This window comes from Lingula anatina, chromosome 8 (assembly GCF_051362555.1).
Source record: "Lingula anatina isolate TDL-2025a chromosome 8, LinAna3.0, whole genome shotgun sequence".
Classification (NCBI taxonomy): Eukaryota; Metazoa; Brachiopoda; class Lingulata; order Lingulida; family Lingulidae; genus Lingula; species Lingula anatina.
This window is the reverse complement of record NC_141774.1, coordinates 13,710,850-13,720,009: the sequence shown is the minus strand read 5'-3', so window position 1 is coordinate 13,720,009 and position 9,160 is coordinate 13,710,850.

Genomic DNA, 9,160 nt, shown 5'->3' with positions numbered 1-9,160 from the left:
AAGTCGCCAGGAAGTTGGATCAATCTACGTATAAAGGGCAGTTTCATTGAAAATGAGACCTAAGACTACTTAACTATGAAAGGTGACTCTGACATTTTGACATTGGAGCGCTCCACTAGCAATCCATCCCAAACAGATGCAATAAAAATCCGAGGTTGCCTACGATCACAATATTAGAAAAGCATATCAGAAGCAATGGATTAGAATACCGTCTAAAGGCCAAAGTTAAATTCTAAATGACAAGTTAAAAAAAAAAAAAAAAACCACGAGATAATCTGTCTTTAAAAATGATGAGAACGTTTTTGGTAGTTTGATATATTTTGGAGATTTCTCTAAGCCGTATTTCAAACTTCATACCAGTTTCTCTTTCCTTTGCAGGCAACAACCATTTCAAAATCATCGACACGGACTACACCAACTATTTGCTGGTACTCATGTGTTATGGCGAGGATAAGCAAGCAAGGTGTCAGAGAGACGGCATTCAGCTTTGGAGTCGCCGTGTTGGACTGGATCCGATTTACGTTTACTCCGGAATGAAGACCATTACCCAACGACTGTGTAAAACGTTTGAAGGGTTCCGTTTCAGTGTACACGAGTTAGGTAAATAGTTTTGGTTCCAGGCATATATATATATATATATATATATATATATATATATATATATATATATATATATATATATATATTCCCCCCTTGTAGCATAACGTTATTAGCAGTAGCGCCCAGGAGGAGTGACCACGACTTGACTTGCGTTGCAGCTGCAGCTACCAGCAGCATTAAGCCCAGACGTTCTTTGCTATTTACTTACTTTTTTATATTTTCTTTCTTTCTTTCATACCTTTTAAATCTTATTATTATTATTATTATTATTATTATGACCGTGCGGTTTTTTTTTCTTGAAATGTTACGTAATCAATTGTTTAACTGAAAGTTATATAGGCCTTTTTCTAGGAAGTAATTACATGATAATATATATAATATTTACCAACATTTCAGCCATGGCACGTCGCTTCTCCGATAGGTTTTGTGCGTTACACGATATTCGGTCTATGCACTTTTCATTTATATAGATAGCCATACACGTGCTTATTTTGAAATATCAATTCGAATTCTGTTTCAGCTTGTCAACTCCGAGAGCAGGTCACCAAGAAATAATCAGCAGTGAGCATCGCTAGCTATTAGCCACCCTTACTGTACGCCATAGCGAGGCAGCTACGAGTATAACACAAAGCTTCTGACTAGTCAATTGAAATACTACCGTCATTTCTTATTAGACTATGAATGCCATGTAAATTAAAATGGTGTACCAAGAAAGCATCAGAGAAAAATAAATGTACAACTTATGCTACTGAAACGATCAATCTGTATTCAGTAAATCGACAAAGTTTCCTCGTTTTCTTCACTATTTCTTTGATTTAATAATTTGTCCTATCTGCTACACAGCTGTTTCATAAACCTAAGTGTACTAAAACCACCCGAGAGACTAGTGCTATATATTCGGTAGTCCTTTTCAGCTTTACATTGATATAAAAGCAGCTTTTTTAAATTATAAGTTATTTTGGTTATCATTCCAAAGAGAAAAAAGACCCAATTCCATTCGCGCGACCAAGTTATTTTCAGTTGCACCCTGGATTACGCACGCTTTGATTTAATACTTTGTCCCATCTGCTACACAACTGTTTCATGAACCTCGGTGTACTAAAACCACTGAGCGACTAGTACAATGTATTTGGAAGTCCTTTTCATCTTTACTTTGAAATAAACACATCTTATTGAAAATAAAAATTTGTTGATTATTCTGAAAAGAAAAAAAAAATCCAAATCCAAATTTATGCTTTTTTTTAACTTCTCAATTGATTAACGTAATCTCATTCATTACTGTTTTCTACTAGAGCTCATAAATAGATGGATAGATAGATAATAAAATATCTTCAGCACTCTTAATTTTATGCAGGTTCAACAATATACGAAGGTTCTGTTTCAGAACGAAACAGGCTTTTAAATGTATATAATTTCTTTTTGACTGTTATTTTCATTAATTTTAATTTAAAATAAAATAATTAATTTCTTTTGTGTAACTGCTTTTATGATTTTTATCTTTAACAAACATAAAAATGAAACTGTTTGAAATGTCATAGGCAGGATAAAACCGGTCGTATCTCCCTCCTCCAACCGGCGTAAACATTCCTATAAACAGCAGAATATATTCTTAAGTAATCTATCCTGGCCCCCCACTAATAGGAGTTAAAGAGACGATCACTGTCTTGTGACCTTAGCAATTACTATCATAGGAAAGGAAGGTGAGCCCAAGTGAGGACTGCAAACCAACTAAGTCAGTCCCTACAAATATGCCAGTGGTCCTGTTATGACCAAAAGCAACTCAATGGTAAAATTGGAAAGTTTGGAGTAAGGTCCACCTAGAAAAGGAACAAAGCCAACACAATTTTTCCGCAGCTGGCTACCGATCTCAACACCCACTCGGCATCATAGAGCAACAGCCTCGTCAGATACTGTCCGGATATTAGCATATCCATATTTGGCTAGAAAGGTTTTGGAAACTTTTATTTTAAGATTTTTTTCGTAAAATTACCCTCCACTCTTGTATAAATTGATAACCACGTTTTACTCTCTAAGTCCGCGGGTACACACGCATGAAACTGAAATTCCTTGGACTGAAGGTACGTTTATAACTGCATACAGAGGTTGCATGTGTGTAGATCTAGCAGTAAGCATACTCGGTGTACGTGCCAAAAGTTATTAATATGATGTGCAGGCCATATGTCATAAAATGGTTGGTTTACTTGTACTTGGACGTCACATAGATAGTTTTCTTCATTATCACGATATAAAATCCGTACTCATTAAACACAAGAGTCCACTTTTTTTCTCAAATCATATTCCAAAAGATGAAATGCAAAAATGTGTTCTTGTGCGAGGCTAAGAGAAAAATAAATTTTATCAGCTGGCCTAATGCCACCTGACCCTTGCATATTAACTTAATATTTTGAAGTCCGTTCTATTTGGGCAGTGTCCAGGTCCTAAAATGGCTGTCATGGCACTCGCCATTTTCTTTGCGCTGATAGTTGCTGTCGTAGGGGGATCGGGATATCCTAGAATATGTATTCCAGATACAACTCCCTTGATTAATGAACATTATAGGCCCACAGGACGGTGGTATTTGAGACCTAGAACATCCTTATTCCGGAAGTTGGATGTAACTAGGGTAAGTGCCTCTCTGTTTATATTCAGGGGCGTATATAGTTATACAACGGCATCATCTGTGACTGTTTAGGTTGAAACTGCACAGTGTGCGTCTGTTCATGGGTCAACTTTATAGCTGAAATTTCTTTGTGTCGCAATTACAAGGAAAACATTTTAAGTCTGTATCATTTGCCAGTTATTGTATTATGTTTAAGTAGATACAAGCTGTCGGTACATACGTTCGCTTTGTAACGGGCTTAAATTGTTAAATCGTTACCCAGCACAAGAGACTTTAACCGAAAAGGAGTAAGATTTTTTTAGTGTTTATCCCGCCATCAGTTTCAAGATCTAAATCTAAGATTAGCATCATCTATAATGTTTATAAAGCATTCATTGTATGTACAAAGGTCAAAAGTATACATATGCTAATAATATCTTAAACATGCACCACTGGATTTCAAATGTGCAGCCATACGGTAATTACTTGACCTTTTCAATGGGCAAAAATGATTTAATTTTTATAATTACAAAAATAAAATTGCTATTTAGCATTTGTGCTGCTTTTACCGTATAAAGTAAAACTATGGAGTAGCCTGTTTTTTTTTTATTTTGTTGCTACCGCTCAAAAACAATGTTTCAATTAAAAAAAAAATACAGTACCTTCACAACTTTGCCCAATGAAAAGATTGAGTAATGACCGTAAATCACCCTTGATATTTGTCAAACATATGTCAGGTATATTGTGCTCCGCTTTTTAATTATATTTATTTATTCATTCATTTTTGAGGTTAGATAAAAATCTCAAACTATATTTACTCACGTGAGATGTTGCCATGTGCCATCTTTTCCTCTCGTGAGTAAGATATTTACTTTCAAGTTTTTGACAAGAGAGCTATTGTCATTTTTTCTATTTTTTTTTTTATTTGTTTGCAAATAATAGGAATAGGCGAAGGGACGGGCCTTTCAGCGTTTGTATTTTATTTCTAGCTTACAGGTATCTGGTATGAATTCCTGTGGCGACGGAATCCGATGTTGCCGGATTCCCGTGTTTTATCGGAATACACCGCCTACGTTACCGCCGGCAAAAATGGGACGTTGTCCTTTCCTGTCAAAGCACTGCCGTACGTACAGTAATTCAGTAAAATATCACAATACAGCACTTACTACAGCTTAAGGCGAAACAAATGTACTATACACTGTTTTACAGCATATTTTTGTCCTTTCCTGTCAAAGCACTGTCGTACATACAGTAATTCAGTAAAATATCACAATACAGCACTTACTACAGCTTAAGGCGAAACAAATGTACTATACACTGTTTTACAGCATATTTTTGTCCTTTCCTGTCAAAGCACTGTCGTACATACAGTAATTCAGTAAAATATCACAATACAGCACTTACTACAGCTTAAGGCGAAACAAATGTACTATACACTGTTTTACAGCATATTTTTTGCATAGCGGGGTGAGGTGTCCCCACTGTTAGTATACAATAATAAGGACAGCAGCATGTCTTGTTTTCTGCCACTGTCGTGAGATGAAGAATGGTGATGGTCGGAGCAATTAAAAAAGAAAAACCTCGTATTGAATGTAAGGCATAGAATCTCCCTGTTGTAATACATGTACAGGTAGGTCTTACATTTATCATAGGAAAGACGGACAAGAGTGCATAGACATCAGTGAGTTTTCAAGCCTAGTTCCTACAGGGAATCCAGGGGAATTCTCCATTGGGCCATCAGAGAGTGAGTTATTCTTTTTTCATAAAAAAAAAAAAAAAAAAAAAAAAAAAAAAAAAAACTCTCTACAAAAGCCGTGTTTTTAAGATGAGTTAATTACACGTAGTTAATGTGATTAACTAAGGGCTCATTTCCAATAAAATTATTATTCTACGTAGATCGAACTCAGCATGGACTCAAGCTGAATGCATTCAGATAAACAGCTTCACACACCTTCTGTTGTTTCCAACGTACTCGTATAAACACCAGCTTTTGTTGTATTCTACTTAACGTCAGGGGCAGACGGCTTTATCTGACAATCTAATTGTATTTAGCAAGAGTTCCATCGGAGTTGTATCTACTTATTGATCTGCGTTGTATCTAGATGACTAACGTAGAACGAGTTTAATTAGGAATGAATCCTAAGACTACTTAACTGTGACAGGTAACTTTGCGATATTGGTATTGGGGCCTTCCGAAAGCAAGCCATCCCAAAATAAATGCGATAAGCATTCCGATGTTGCCTACGATCACAACATAAGAAAAGCTTGTCAGAACCAACAGATTTAAATACCATCTTTCTAAAGGCTTTCCATAAATTTGAAATGACGAGCAAAAAGGAAGATTACACTAAATAACCTCTTAAATGGTGAAACTCTTTTTAGTGGATCGATATATATTTTCGAGATTTCCCTAAGCCGTATTTCGGACTTCATACCTGTTTCTCGTTCCTTCGCAGGCAACAACCATTTCAAGATCATCGACACGGACTACACCAACTATTTACTTGTACTCATTTGCTATGGTGAGGACAGGCAAGGGCGATGTCAGAGAGATTTAGTTCAGCTTTGGAGCCGCCGTGTTGGACTGGAGCCGATGTACGTATACTCCGGAATGAAGACCATTGCCCAGAGACTGTGTAAAACGTTTGAAGGGTTCCGTTTCACTGCACACGAGTTAGGTAAATAGTTTTGACTTTAGACATATTAATTTTCCCGCCGTAGTGTTACGTTATCAGCAGTAAAGCCCACTAGGAGTGACCATGACCATGGGTAATATCAAAAAGCTCTCAAAAATTGCTTAACTAATTTGAGTCTTGGGCATCAGGTTTAGTCCTTTGAATATAAAATGCTTTAAAATACATAAAGCAATCTATTCATTGTTTTTTTTTTTAATTTTTCATTATCTTTTACTATTTCCACTTGACTTGCGTTGCTGCAACAGCTACCAGTAGCATTAAACCCAGACCTTGCGGTTGTCGTTCTTTGCTATTTACTTACTTTCTTACTTTTTTCTTTCTTTCTTTCTTTTTCTATTGTTATGACGTGCGATGTTTTTCTTGAAATGTTACGGACTCAAGTCTATAAGATTGTATTTGAACTGAAAGTTATATAAGTCTTTTGGTAGGAAGTAATTACATGTGACACATATATTGTTTACAAATATTTAACTGAGGGCCCATTGCCTCTCCGACATTACAATAGGTTTTGTGCGTTACATGATGTTAAACCTATGCGCATTTCGTTTATACAGCAATCAAACATGCGTTCATCTTAAAATGACAGTTCGAATTCCGTTTCAGCCTGTCACCTTCGAGAGCAGGTAACCAGGAAATAATCGGCAGTGAGCCTCGAAGTCAGTTGCATTGTTTTATATCCTCCTACGCCACAATGAGATCATAACACAAAGATTTTGCAAAGTCGGTTTTTATGGTAGTGTTTTCTTCATTAGATATGAATGCCATTTTATACCATGGAAATATGAGTGATACACGAGTGGACACTTTTGTTGCAAACTAATAATATAAACGATTAATAAAATATCGACATGTTCAAAACACAAAGTATGCTACAGTAAGCAATTTCACTCGTAATGTATTTTATTCTGTACCAAGAAGGTATATTTTAATATTTTTGTTTCAATACCTTGCCCATTCTGCAATTTAACCTCTTTCATAAACCAAGTGGCCAGTGCTAATATTTATTATGTATTCAGGAATCTCTTTCAACTTTGAAATAAATACGACTTATTGCAAGTAAGGGATTTTTGTTTGTCATATTCTGAAGGGGAAGAAGACCCAATTACACGTTTGATTGTGCGTAAAATTACTAGTGGAGCGAGAGGGCTTGAAACTGGGTACGCACCGACCAGGAGGCTTACGAAGACAAAAGACACTATCATAATGACATACAGCATTGGTCAAAAAGGTTGTCCCACCCCCATTTCCATGTACTTTTATTTACAAATGATCACCTCACAGCTGTAAATTGTTAGAAATAGTGCTTTTTATTACAGATACCGTGTCTAACATGATTAATGGTTTAAAAAATACAAAATAGTCGTGAAAATATACATATTTTACACCATTTAGTCAAATTTATAAGAGGTACCCCCTCAAATCCACTGTTTCACTGTGACTTCTGCAGATGTAAAGAAATGTCTATAAAATTGAAAAGACGCCATCAAATGTCCCCAAATTCACAGACAATTAGCATTAGGGTGTGCTCGTTAAAGATCACGTGCCTAACAGCGTGTGCGTCTACCGCGTACTGCAATTATCTCCTGTAGACGGCGCGACAAGCCTTCAACACGGGTAACAATTCTGTTATGTGGAATATTGTCCCATTCTTTTTAAACAAGTTGGGGGAGTTGGTCCACGTTTTTATGGGGTTGGTTCTCCTTTGCATTGCACACTCCAATTCATGTCACAGTTGATTAGTAAGTTTAATATCAGGGCTCAAAGATGGTGGTTTACAATTTACAGCTCTGAGGTGATCATTTGTAAATAAAAGTACATGGAAATGGGGGTGGGACAACCTTTTTGACCAATGCTGTAGTTATCTTATCCCGCATGATGTCGGTAACCAGGACGTTGGCAGGTATCTCTGCCTCGATCATCAGACTAACTTCGCTTTCCGTCGTAGTCAAGCTCTGATTTCGCATCAAGGTCTGAAAATGCGAATTGTTTCATTTTTCTTTGCCCTTCTATTCTAATAGTGTATATACTCTTTTCACCCACCAGTGGATGCCATCTTGGCTATCAATCCTCTATTATAAAACCACACCGAAAGCATAGTCTGAGTGCCATATTTTATTCCAAAGACAGTTCTCAAACGTGACAACTTACCCAAAGCATACACAAGGTTATGGTTGATACACATATATCTGGAAAACGGGCGTTCCTAGAAAAATTACTTGCTGAAAGTCACGTTTATTCCATGTAAGATGCCAAATCTCTGGACACTAATTTTGACTCACAATGATATACGTGAGTGATAACGAAGATATTGATATGATTTTTTTTCTAATGGACAAATATTGAGGTAAATTTTGTCTTTTTTAAGGTATTTGAAAATACGTTATTTTGCGTACATATAAAATATACGCTATATTTGTTTTACATTTATCAAGGATAGAGCGTAATATCTTACTTATGTTGCAGCAAGTGTGGAGATTTTTGCAACTTCATTCACTGAAACAAGCACAACGATTTCATGTTGTTTTCGATTCATAATCTTTCTCACCAATCTCTTTCTTTCCCTTATGCCATATTTGAAATCGCTTGCTGAAAAGTGCAAGTGAGAAAAAAAAGCCATTCTGTTCTAGACAAAAGGGTCCCTATTCTGGCAAATGAACGCAATGACGGTCCAACCAAGGCACATCTAACGCAACGCACTACGAATCAAGAGGGATTGTTGCGAGTAACCCAGGTCCAAACCTGTCATAGACTAAACCTATGCATTGTGGATGGGGCCGAATGTTTATCAGGCAAATCAGCTAGTCACTTCGTACTACTATCCCTTAAAGTGGCTATTCTCTACCAAAGATCAGTGTGATTACATTAATTCAAAACAATAATTCTTATTGGAGACAGCTGGTGACAGGAGAAAGGTGCATAAATAAAAAAAATCTGTGGCCCTTTTGGAGGGTATGTTCTCAGTGACCAGTTTTTTATGCTATCCTTTTTCTGCTTCATGATTATTTATTTATTTATTTATTTATTTATTTATTTATTTGTTTGTTTGTTTGTTTTATTAAAAAAAATCAGCATCGTTCCTGTTTTATAAATTAAAAGTGTCTGACAGGATGCCCAGTATGAGTTTTTGTTTAGATACCGTATATCATCAGATTTCATTGGATTAACGTAGCATAGTGTGAGTAATAAGTTTTTCTCCAAAGTTTTTCTCCAAAATGAATTTGTGTAATTTCCCTGCATTTTTTGCCTTCATGAAGTTGAAAAAATG